The sequence below is a fragment of the Narcine bancroftii genome, chromosome 4 (assembly GCF_036971445.1).
Source record: "Narcine bancroftii isolate sNarBan1 chromosome 4, sNarBan1.hap1, whole genome shotgun sequence".
NCBI lineage: Eukaryota > Metazoa > Chordata > Chondrichthyes > Torpediniformes > Narcinidae > Narcine > Narcine bancroftii.
This window is the reverse complement of record NC_091472.1, coordinates 299,125,969-299,139,345: the sequence shown is the minus strand read 5'-3', so window position 1 is coordinate 299,139,345 and position 13,377 is coordinate 299,125,969. Positions and strand designations below refer to the sequence as shown.

Below are 13,377 nucleotides of genomic sequence, written 5' to 3'. Positions count from 1 at the left end.
ATCATTGGGATCTGTGGTGGAACACCGCCGGCCTACTGCATGGGGCAACCTCTGTACCTGCAGGAGTGTACCACCGGCCGACTGCAGGGGGCACTCTCTGTACCTGCAGGAGTGTACCACCGGCCGACTGCAGGGGGCACTCTCTGTACCTGCAGGAGTGTACCACCGGCCAACTGCAGGGGGCAACCTGTGTACCTGCAGGAGTGTAAGGGGACAGGACAAACCTGGCCAGCTGTCAATTTGTTGGCCTGAATGGATCAAGCCTCACCCGGTCGGGTGTCAATCACCCTCCGGGATATAAGCCTGCACCGGTCTCCCGAGGCCTCACTCAGAGTTGCTGCAGCCACAGCCAGCCTGGCTCTGTGGAAGTCTTTGTGGATTGAAACCTGTTGTACAGTCTTACCTTGTGTGTGTCTGATTCTGGCTGACAGCGCACCACAGCGTCTCTCTTCAGTTAAATGCAAGAATGTCAAATTAACACCAAAATTTCTTTAAACTCAGCTGGTTTCTTGGGAGACATAAACCTGACATTGTACACTCCAAAAGTATCATAATTGGAAAAAAAAACACATTGTCCTTTGAATACTTTTTCCTTCAAGATGTGTTGCACTATTTCAGAATTATTTCTGTTTTTATTTACTTTTGTGGTTTTTCACTTATCATGCTTGTTAGTATTATTCTTATATCATTTTTTAAATTAAGTTGCAATGTTGCCTTTTTTAAGAACAGTTTCAGAAAATTTACAGCTCATTTAATCACCCATTGGTTGTGGAATGGCCAATCCTTTAGGAATTTCTCACTTTGTATGAGAATGAGAAATTGCAAGGAATAATTTTCAAAATATGCAGGTTTATTAACTTTGTCAGCTTGCTGGGCCTGTCAAAGAAGATGTGTTTTCATCCATCATAAACCTTTGGGTTAGGCACCATCTTATAAATCAGTTGAGCTTATTCAGCATGAGGGAGGGAGGGAGTGAGGCTACAAAAACAGGGGACCGCAAGGCTTTTCAGCTAACTTCAAAGGCCAGGAATATAGCAAGCAAACAGCTGTAAAAATTGAAATATTGTCTGTTCATAGCCACAATGGCAATATGAGGACAACATCCAGGTGTGGGTTGATAGGACATTTATGTCACAGAAATATCAGGCAAGATTGCTGACAATAAAACATAAGAACTTGAGAAACAGGAGCTGGAATGCGCCAATCAATCACTTAAACCTTTTCTACCATTCAAAAGATCATTGAACATCACTTTCCTCTTCTCTCTCCAAAACCCTTGATTGCCTTGTAGTTCAGATATAGCCTAAGAAAGGTTGTAATTTTGACATTCAAGAGCATTACTATTGAATCTCCCACCTTTAACATCTTGGGAATCACCATTGATTGACCAGACCATCCAATGTACTGAGGCTACAATAGCAGGTCAGAAGCTGGGTTTTCCCTGGTGTGGAATTCAATTCCCATTTCCCCACACCCTTCAATCTCCTACCATGCAGATCATGGATGTTATTTAATAATTTGTATAACTTGGCTAAAGTACAACAACAGCTCCACAAAGACATTCACCCCCTGCGGAGCGAACACTCCAATATCTTGCAATCTTTAGTATTTTCTCTCCACTAGTGAGTCATGTCACATGTTCTCAAACGCAGTTGTTGGCTTGATTATGGCCCTGACGCAATCTTTCTGCAAGCAGGTGGCCAGCCGATTGGCTAGGCATACATCCCTACTTCCAGGATGGTTTTGAGAGCCACTGAAGCCACTTGCCCATCAGAAAAATAACAAAATCCATTTTCTGTTTCTATTTTACAAGACAATTACAAATAATTAAACCTATTTAATTTAACTCTGCTAAATAAACTCGGACTCCATAGCAGTTTCTTCCAATTGTAATTCATTGTCCTGTTGGTTTTGCATCAGGTTGTGCAGGCATAATTTCATGATAGATTTGCAGGTTTACATTCCAGTGCAAGATATTTTAGTGACTTTGAAAGAGAGGATTCAGACCAATCACACTTTACTGTGCGAGTGTTCTATCTACAAAATGCACAGCAGCAAGACTCTTGGGTTCTTTTATAGCAGCATTAAAACACACAATCTCTATTACTGTCAAAGAATTCTTCTATCCAATAATCACTTGTCTCTGATACCCGGTCCGATGAGCTTTATTTTCTTTGGACCAAGGAAAGAGTCGATCTTCACCATCCCTCTGCTCTGAATGAATGCATCACATGTCATTCCAGCAACATTCTGTGGAGAGGCAATGATAAAAAGAAGTTAATTTCAGTTTCCTTAGGCCTTGTGCACATAGTGACTTGTAATATGCAAGAGAAACAAAGCCTTTGTGTCTGAGGCGAGTCCATCTTATCTGTTACAAAAGAGAAAACAGAAGTTATTCAAGATCACAGATGCACCTAATGAGATATGTCAAGTATCTTGTCAGTCCTTGTGATGGGGTCACCGGTAATCAATCCTCCCACAACCACATACAAGGAAATGGAAATACCACCAATTCCATAATCTCCCTTCCAGTCACCATTCTTTCTTTGCCAGATCAAAATATTTAAATGTCAACAGCATAGTTGCATTAGTTTAAGAAAATAGCTCATCTTTAATTTGAGGAGAAACAATAATATTTGGCCTTGGTGTTGAAAGGCCTCATTCTGTGTCTGACTTAAATTAATCTGCGGGTATCAACATTTGCTCAAATGGGATATTCTAAAGTATATGCTGCCTCCGTATCATAAGTGAGAGGCCACAAATAATCACAATAAAATTATTCCAATGATTTTATTTTGATTGGGATATCTTCAAATATCTTAATACTTACAGTTCTTCCCCTCTCAATAGGTTATGTCTCTCTAAAAGTTTATATTTACTTATACGATGTCGTCAGTATTAGATATTTAAAATGGTGATTGCTATGAGGAAGGCTTAGATAGGGTTTAAAAGAAGGAACCATTACTATCCTATAACCTCCTGTTGTAACAGCTTTAGAATTCTGAAACAATGATCTATATTCAATATTCTAAGCATAATATTATAGATTTAGCAGCTATATCACATTCTGTCAGTGATGCAGCAGTAGGATTGATCCTACTTTCGTTCATTCAGATTCCCTGCCGTTCGGCGTGGTGATCACGTCTCTCCATCCATCACGGTCTCAGACCCCCGATTGTAGTAGTTATTGCCTCCCCTATTTCTAACAGTGATGTTAATCCATTTATCATTTTAATTCTCCGTCTGCCTCTGCTTCTTTTTCCTTCCAGCTTTCCAGTTGTAACTAAATGTTCTAATGTATCTCTTCACATGATGTGTTCAAAGAATTTCCTACTTCATAAATACTTAATTTATACTTTGGGAATAGCCTGATGGCATAAATAGTATTGCATAACTGCCGGTTCTTCCTCCTTTTGAATTTATCTTGGAATGTTCACTCAAGATATAATTAGCTTGAAGATTTTCTCATTTTCTTTTCCTTTGTTTAATGTCAGTTTCCGGACACGTTCAAATCTCATGATCAAAACCTCCACGTGTATCATTTCTAATTATTATTTTTCTATATTTGGAGATTTTTTTTAAATAATGTAAGTATTTGACTCAAGTGAAGCTCCTTTTCCAGATTTTTTCAAACAAAATAATAATGAAGCAATAAACTAAACAGAATGCTACTTGCATAAAGGAACTAGTGTGGTGGCATGCCATTAGGCAGGCGAACTGGCCCCGCATGTCATGCACACGGCAGGGCAGCCGGCCAAAATGGCACCATCAGGGGCTTCTTCCCGACCTCGGCACCAGGCTTAGATGCCCGCGCTCTGCGGCCCATGTGACGCCCTGATGACGTCTGGACCACAGCGCGGTTCTCAGCCAGGTCTGTGCTGGGAGTATAAGAACAGCCAGGCAGACCTCAATAAGCCAGTTTTGCTCACTGAACTCAACCCATTTGGTTGTGGAGTTAAGCAGAGTAGCCATTGCTATACTAGAATCAATTCAGAATAAATTATCTACCCTCTTATACAGAGACCCTCATTTTTAATTTGTTGAAATATAAAGCTCCTTTGGTAAAAACTTTGTGTTCTTTCACTTTGGAATCCAGCCTATATTTTTTTTCCCTGATGAAATGATACATGTCACAGAATGTACTCTGCCTTTTAATGAAAGCAGGTATTTATCTTGTAGAAACTCTTTGACGCAAACCTATTTTGTTTGGTGTACTCAAGCAAATACATTAACAACTTTCATTATGATCTTGGTGGGGGGAAAAAGGTAATGGCTTCTCACTGCTGGCTTCAATATCAGCATAGCTTGATTTTTGACACCTGATAGTAAGTAGAAATTACATTTCTTTCTGACAAACATTGCTTTCATTAATATTTGAAACACGTTGGTCCAGGCAACAAGGTTTCATTATCTGCTAGTTCATGTATACCTTGTTCACACAAATTAAATGTTTCAAATCTCCTTTTCCTTTGCTTGTCCCAATGCAGATCTTGACTCCCCACGGCTTTTTTAATTTCAGATCTTTATTCAACTCCATTCTTTTGGTACTCTCCATTTATAGAGTCCCATCCCATCTCCACTAATTAAAAATTTTGCTCCCAATGCCACCCCAACCAATAAAGGATTGCTGTGAACAAGGGTACCTTGAAATTAACATGTGTTACCAATCCATGGTTTGTATTTAAGTTTAAAGATCACAATTTTAAAGCTAATTTCTTAAAAATATAACAAACTAAAGATGAACAGCCTTATTTTACAGGTTTCGATGACTATGCAGCAATGTGTATTTGGAATTTGCCACTAATTTAAATTTTTTTAAATTTTAAATTTAAGCATACAGCATGGTAACAGGTCCTTCCAGCCCATGTTGGCCAAATACTCCATTTAACCAACAACTCCCATTTGTTTTGAAGGTTGGGAGGAAACTGGAGCACCTGGAGGAAACCCACGCAGACAGCTGTGAACGTACTGTTACGTCACAGACTCTTCTTCTTTGGTTTGGCTTCGCGGACGAAGATTTATGGAGGGGCATGTCCACATCTGCTGCAGGCTCGTTGGTGACTGACAAGTCCGATGCGGGACAGGCAGGCATGGTTGCAGCGGTTGCAAGGGAAAATTGGTTGGTTGGGGTTGGGTGTTGGGTTTTTCCTCCTTTGTCTTTTGTCAGTGAGGTGGGCTCTGCGGTCTTCTTCAAAGGAGGTTGCTGCCCGCCGAACTGTGAGGCGTCAAGATGCACAGTTGGAGGCGATATCAGCCCACTGGCGGTGGTCAATGTGGCAGGCACCAAGAGATTTTTTTAAGCAGTCCTTGTACCTCTTCTTTGGTGCCCCTCTGTCTCGATGGCCAGTGGAGAGCTCGCCATAGAACACGATCTTGGGAAGGCGATGGTCCTCTATTCTGGAGACGTGACCCACCCAGCGCAGTTGGGTCTTCAGCAGCATGGATTTGATGCTTGTGGACTCTGCCAGCTCGAGTACTTCGATGTTGGTGATGAAGTCATTCCAATGAATGTTGAGGATGGAGCGGAGAGAGTGCTGATGGAAGCGTTCTAGGAGCCGTAGGTGATGCCGGTAGAGGACCCATGATTCAGAGCTGAAAAGGAGCGTGGGTATGACAACGGCTCTGTACACTCTGATCTTTGTGTGTTTCTTCAGGTGGTTGTTTTTCCAGACTCTTGTGTAGTCTTCCAAAGGCGCTATTTGCCTTGGCGAGTCTGTTGTGTATCTCTTTGTCGATCCTTGCATCAGATGAAATGGTGCAGCCGAGGTAGGTAAACTGGTTGACCGTTTTGAGTTCTGTGTGCTCGATGTAGGGGGGCTGGTGGTCATGGTGGGGAGCTGGCTGATGGAGGACCTCAGTTTTCTTCAGGCTGACTTCCAGGCCAAACATTTTGGCAGTTTCCGCAAAACAGGACGTCATGCGCTGGAGAGCTGACTCTGAATGGGCAACTAAAGCGGCATCGTCTGCAAAGAGTAGTTCACGGACAAGTTGTTCTTGTGTCTTGGTGTGAGCTTGCAGGCGCCTCAGATTGAAGAGACTGCCATCCGTGCATCCCCTTTACTCGGCCGCGGCAGGAGTAAACACATGCAGGCCGATTCCAGGGCGCACCACTCCATAACTGGGGACAGCTGACATAGATCTCCAGAAATGGTTCGACCTAAAAGGGGAGGCAGGCCTCTTCAGCCTGGTTAAGCAACCTGCATAGGAGAAGGTCACTCCGGTATAAGCTTGCTTGGCCACGGCACACGAACCATGGGTGTAAAGGGTGGGGCCAGTACTGCGCACACTGCACTCCACCTAAAACCTCCTTTGCCCAGGCCTGAGGCAACAATGAAGACGTTGCAGACTAACAGTGATGGAAATTCACCAAGGCATGTTATATTTTTCTTTTAAAATACTTTATTTACTAGTAACTAATATTATACATTAGTCAAATCAAAACCAACTATGTGCAAATGTGTGTGTGTGTGTGTGTGTGTGTGTGTTGTGTGTGTGTGTGTGTGTGTGAGTGAGTGAGTGAGTGAGAGAGACAGACAGACAGACAGACAGAGATACTCAATCCATTACAGTTTAGGCACAATTCTGGAAAGTCATTCCAAAGTTCAGTCTTAAAAATCCATTTTCAAAACTCAGACTTTTAAACTGATGCAGAGAAATAATCAAGAAGGAGATGGGAGAAACTGAATGACCGGAATGCCGAAAATTCACGAATCCTCGTCGAGTTTCTTCCACAGAAACATCCTTTCATATGAATGGTTGTCACAATTCCGCTTTTCTTTGCATAGGGTAAATGAAATGTGTGACTTCCACAATGCTTCCAAATCCTGGGTATGGGTCAATCAAACTGCCCTTTCATTTGGTCATGGTGGGGTTCACTAATTCCCCTGACAGGGAGAATCAGCAGAATTGTCCATTATCACACAGAGTCATTCCTGCTCAGTGTTCGATGAGATGGCTGCTGGTCATAAAGTACTGTTTCTTCAGTGTTCCACACACATAACTCTCTCACCACCTGTGTCCCTGTAAAAAAAAACAACCAATGTTCTTTCTCATCTACAAAATAGATAATTTGGGTTCACCCAGTCTCTCCACAGCTGTGAATGTTTGCAGCCTGTGCTAGATCTTAAAGTGATACTCACACTAAATTAAATGGGAGCTCATAATAGTACAACTCCATATTGTCAGCATCGGATTTGAACCCAGGTTGCTGGCTAACCATGCCGAACAAAATATTGGTAGGATCTATTCTTCCATATGCTCAGTACCGAGCTACCACATGTGATCCTCTTCCTGGCAATGGGTTGAGGCTGAATCAGATTGTTCACATCTTTGGTGATGTATTTGTCCCGATGATTAACTTGTGACTATATATCCACAGAATCACCTTGGCCATATATTTCCATCTCTGCCTAACCCAACTTAAAGCCTCATCATAATATCCTTGCCTCTTACATTACTGTATCTATTCAATTATTGGCCTTCCATTTTCTGCACCCCATTATCCTAGTTTCTGCCATCCTTAGCCTATCTCACACTATTCAATTACCACCATTACGCTCACTGTCAAATATTAGCTCCTGTTTAAGCAATACTTCAATTTTTAATTTCTATAGATCAATTTCAAATTGTTCTGTGAATTCACCAAACATATCTCCAAAACATCCTCAGCCCTGTGCTCTGAGATATCTGACTTCTTCCATTTCTGGCCTCTTGACATAATTGTCCACCTCTGTTGGTGTGCTTTCACTCACCAAGGCCCTAGTGTGTGGAATTCCTTCCCTAAAACATGCAATCTCACAATGTTTCTTTCCTTCTTAAGCTGTATTATACTATACATATTTCCATGTGATACAGTAGGAGGCCACAGTCTCATCGATTCCATGCTGGCTCACCGAGCAATCCCATTCCCTCATTGGTTTTCCATGTTTTCTCATTCCCATCAGTACTCTACAATCCATCCATACCAGGAGCAATTTACAATGGATAATTTGGTTTTGGGTGTTATGATCATTCTATATCAATGATCAAGAAGGAACAAGGAATTTATGAAAGATAGTTGTTCGTTTTCCTTCCAATTCCTGTGGAACACTAAAAGAAACAAATCTTATGTCTTTTAGGATTCATCTCTCTACTGTTCACTTTCTTGTTTGGAATTCACTGTTGTTTTCTTCTCAGGACATTGAATTAAAATTACACATTGATGTACAGGAAATTAGATCCTGGCACACATAGCTTATACCATTTGGCTGACTTTGGCCAGGTGGCCTTGAGGAATGAATAAAAAACAAAACTATCAATCCAGGGTAGGTTAGAAACCTGGATAATTTTAGCTGATTAACCATCCAATTTTCAATGAGTTAAAAGTGCCCTCAGAAATTCCCATTATTGTCACATTTCCCAATTGGTATGATACATCATCATTTGAATGATGAAAAGCAGAAGCCACAGTATTACAGATTAGTTTGAAAAGCATAATCAATTAGTTGGAGAGTTACTTTGACACAGCTTCAATTTTAAGCACAAACCATTTAGGCTTTGCTCTTCAGGTTTTACAGTTTCATTTTAAGAATGTAATTGTTGCTCCGTAACATGCTAAATATTTATTCCATGTCTATATACATTTCTGAAATGGTTCACGTTGCCAGAATAGAAAGTGGGCTGAATTTCTGCATGACTGTATTACTAATTTGGAAGCAGGTGTTTCAGACATTGGAAATAATTGAAACACAATAAAGCTTTCATCAGCAGGCTGTGGACCTCATTCAGGCTCTCTGTGGTAATAATCCAATGCCAACTACATTCAGCGTGGCATACTGGGTAGATGACAAGGTAGCTAAAACAAGACACTATAAACATGTTAGTCTACTTTTATTCCGTATGACAGAGCTCTGCAAATTTCATAATGCAAAATCTACTTCTATTATATTGCAAAATAGAGCAATTAGTCCTCCAGTTATTCCTGATTGCTTTTCAAAATTGTTCCAGGATAGCAGTTTTCTTCTCAAATTAGCCGTAATTTGGCTAAGCTTTTATTTTAAAAAACTTTTTTTCTTGAATTTGAGTCAAAGATTAGATGAAGCTTTACTTTTACGTGATATAAACAAAAAGTCACTAAGGACATGTTCCCTATTCATGGCAAAACTGGTTTGGAAAAATATATTAATATAGTCAATTCATAAACAATTCAAAAGCAAAATAATATGGCACGCATTTGATCTGCTTCATCCATTGCATTTGCATAGCCCCCTTCCTCAATGGAGCTTTGTGCTATTTCTGTGAGTGTGACTGAAAAGGTGTTGAATGTTGATATTATTCATTGAGATGGAGAGAAAATACAGGGGTTCCTGACCCAAGCTGTTTATGGGTCAGAAATTAAATCCTTCCTCCTCAAATTAGTTAAAAAATATACTAATGACTAACAACGATTACACACACACAGAGCGAAATATCACAGTAAAGCATACTAAAGATCTCTATGTCAGTCGTAGACAATTCGTATATGGAGAGCAAGTAAGGCTAATCAGAAGAGGTCAATTTCTGACACCTGCCTGAAGCCTTTAGCTCTCACTCCAAAGATACAGAGATTTCATTCTATATTTATACAATTACAAATGAGTAAGGGGTAGAAATGATGTCCACCATCATTTTATCATTTAAAAGAAGCATATTTTCAGCTCATTTTCTGGTGTTTATCTTACACAAAAAATGGCATGTGTTTTTGTCTGGTGAATAATCAACATTACCTTGAAGGATACAATTTTAACGATGTTTATGCCAGATTTATTTCCAGGGTCGGTGCCAGTATAAATGTTAGAGGGGGGCATTAGTGTGTTAGAGGGGGGCACAGTGCAACGCTCATAAACATGCTCAATGGAGGGGAGGGTGCTGTTAATATCATCCACCCCTCTGATGTAGGTGATGAGTGCACAGTTTTTATTGCGTCAAGCATCACTAGACACAAGTGCTGCTTGATGCAGGCTAGTGACATGATCGGGGGGGGGGGTGCGGGTGGAGAGTCATTAGTATACATCAAGCTAGACGTTAGTGATGCTTGTCACACGCTAGTGACGCCAGAGAGGGTGGGGATGGGTCTGACGGCAAGCAATGGGGGGGAAACAGCATCTTACTTCAGGGGGGGGGCATGCCCGTGAATGCCTCCCCCGATGCTAACCCTGTTTATTTCAATTTTAATTATGTTTATGCAAGCCATTGGTTATCTCTTATCTTAGCAAAGTCTACAACCTGTTTTCTGCAGAATTTACAAAATGAGTTCAGGCATTTTATGGCACATAATTCAGCATTTTATAATTATAAACTGCCTTCTAATTCTAACAGCAAAAGCTTTAAGCATTGAGATATAAACTATACTTCCACATTTCCTCCTTTTTATCACTTGATAAATTACAGTGAGAGAGAGGACAATACCTATGCCAACATGGTTGTACAGCAAACCTCCAAGCGGGTAACAGCAACGCAGAAGGCAACCAATACTGCAGTTAGTATCACCATTACATGTAAGATATATGACCTCCGAATATCCACTTTAGCCTGTCCTGTGGGACCCTATCTAAAAGTGTCTAACTGATCATAGAGATCCAGTACTGCCTAGAGATATTAAAGGATTCATCTGTGATCTTGGTGATGTACTTATCTCTGACAATGGCATACATCACCCTGGGAAGCTAACTGATAATCCACCACATATCGGGTTTGATGTCCGAAAAGTTTCAATTCCACCAGCTCTCGAGTAACAGCCTCCAGCTCTGCCACAGTCTCATTACACAAACAAAAGTGATTGAAGGTGGGAGGCTAACTTTATTTTCATGTTTCTTTTTTCCAAAATGAGCAACAATTCTCCATCAGACCTAAGTCTGAAACCTTTTTATCATTATCTAGTGAGACACAGGACTGGTAACTGTGACTTCTAGGGTACATATGGGGATGGCTTTGCCCACACGGAATCTTTTGATTCCTCATTCTCATCATTTTGCAAGAATAGGGTTGTCATGCCTGACATCGGGTCCCCGGGGTTTTCTTCTTTCACCTTCTGTTTGTTAATCATTTAGTGCCTGATTTCTTCCCTCTCACATTAGCCTGCAGGACTTCTCAGTTTTGTATTTGTTTGCTGCATCTTTTTCCTACACTTATCTGGTCCTGTAATCGCATAATTCTATATCCCTTAAGTTACTCCCTTTGTTTCTGTTCCATTTTTTTTTCCCTCATATTGTTTATTTTTGAAAAAGAGTTCCAAAGCAGTAAATATTCTGGAAGCAATAAATGTCTACTATATTAAAGGGAAAAGAAAAGGTTGCACAAGTGAAAGAATGATAATTAGGCAATGGTGTTTCCCTTCTAATATGTTGAATTAATGTATGAAAGCTTCAGAAGTGAATAAAAAAGGGCACTTGATAAATCAATTCATTTTATAATACTGTTATAGGTTACATTAGTATGGTTATGGATAAATATGTCTTTAAAAAGATAGATTGTGGGTGTTTAGTGTAAGTTATACTTCACAGAGTAACAGTTCATAAAAAGCATCGCATTTAAAATGAAACTAGATGTTGAGGCTCAGTTGGCTTTGCAGAAGCAATGAAGATGCTGATCTATTGAATATGGGCAATAAAGTCCAGGCTCAGAAGTACAGATAAGATCTTTCAAAGATTGGGTTGGGAGCCTGGGGAGAGGTTTTTGTTTTTTACAAGCAGAGAGAGGAAAAAACAAATAGGATTCTTCTCTGAGAGAGAAGTCAATTGTGCAGCAGCAGATGAGACTGCAACATGGCAAGCTGGCAGGCTTGTTGAAAACCCCATTTTGAAGAAGGGTTGTGAGTTCTGAGTTCAGCCTGTTGAAAACCCTTGTAGTCCTTACAAGAGGAAATGGCTGGCTAGAGTGTTTCTTCTGAAATAAGGGAAACAAGAGGAACTCTGGTGACCTGGAAGAAGAGGTTATCATTTGGAAAACCCATGATGGGGAAAGTTTCTTTGGCAAGACACTGAAGTGACTGATTGGAGGAAATCAGTTTGTGTGTGTCCAACGAGCAACAAATATCTCTCTGAAACCAACAGAACCTTCGTGAGTGGTAACCATTTAACTTTAAACACCAAAACCTGGTGAAGATTCATAAATGTTAAGTTTTGTGCACAGTATAAGAATTGCCTGATACGGGTGAACGTGGAGGAGTGAGAAGTGAGAGTGGACTGTGAATCAGAGAACTTTCCTGAATATATACACATTACATACATGTGCACTTAGAATTACAAGGGGATCAAGTTAGGCTAAGTTAAGTTAATAGTAATAAGTTAAATTTTGATCTTGTTATTATGTTTAAACAAAATTAAAAGCAACTTTTGTTTAAGTAACTATTGTCTTGGTGAATTTCTATTGCTGCTGGGTTTTGGAGTCCTCTGGGCTCGTAACAATACTTTAAAAAAATTCTGCATGTATTTAAAGATCTGCTAATTATTTTTTTCATTCAGTCCATAACATGTTTTATCTTTGAAAAGTTTCAAGTAGAACATTTAACGTTGGCTCAGTGCTGTTTTGAAAATGCTAGAAGCACTGGTCTTAACGTGGTTTTAGAATACATGAACAGATTAGCAGAACAAAGAGTTAAGTCAGTCACTTCTGGACGGGACCAACCCCTTTTCTGATGTATCATTACCTTTTTAACTCTATCATAAATTTACATGGCCAGCCCTTTTCTGGACTTCTGCTCAATTCTTTCCCCATTTTTTAAAACTGAGTTGCGCAACTTGCTGTCCAATTTAAATTTCTTCCCTCAATCATTACCATACTTTGGATACAAAGAACACATTTGCTATAGCAGGGAAGTCCCATCTGCTTTATCCATTTGCTATCCCACCTCTTGTCTCCTGCCTGTTTCACAAATTAAAACCTTTTATCTGGGCTTCTCTGGCCAACTGACCAAATTAAATTTAACCTCAGGAAAACAGTATAACCTTATTTTGCATGATAAATCTTACTTCTCCACTGACCTGTATACTTTATTTCTTTTGGTTCTTTTATGGATTTCAGCAGGGAACCAAATAAACCTTGAATGAGGGACCACAGTGTTCCTGGGAGTAGGTTATGGAATCTGGGCTCAAGGGTCCCGGAGGTGCTCTGTCAACTCCATCTGAAGTCCTGGTCTCATTGTTACCACTTATTCCATCCATACCAATAGTTTCTGCGAGATCCTTGCCAACTACGCCAGTGTGGACAATAATAACAATTTAAAAATGGTGTTGAAATCTAAAGTTAAGCCCCTCCCCAAAGACACTGCACATGAATTTGGGAAGCACACCAGACCCATGCCGCAGATCAGACATCAGAATACTTACAGAAAAAAACTGCAACATTGTTTACAACAAAGAA

At 40.2% G+C, this 13,377-nt stretch overlaps 1 long non-coding RNA gene across 2 annotated transcripts in view; it reads right to left on the bottom strand.

Moving 5' to 3' along the window:
* The window catches only part of LOC138762151 (uncharacterized), a 73,571-nt gene that overhangs the window by 5,129 nt on the left and 55,065 nt on the right, over positions 1-13,377 (bottom strand). Inside the window, exons 1-2 of one of the 2 annotated variants that reach the window (XR_011356775.1) lie at positions 2,831-2,961; positions 2,151-2,250 (exon numbers count right to left, since the gene is read on the bottom strand). This is a non-coding gene — a long non-coding RNA (uncharacterized lncRNA). Of the gene's footprint in view, positions 1-2,150; positions 2,251-2,830; positions 2,962-13,377 lie in introns of those variants that run through there. The other variant, XR_011356776.1, reaches the window with a different exon arrangement.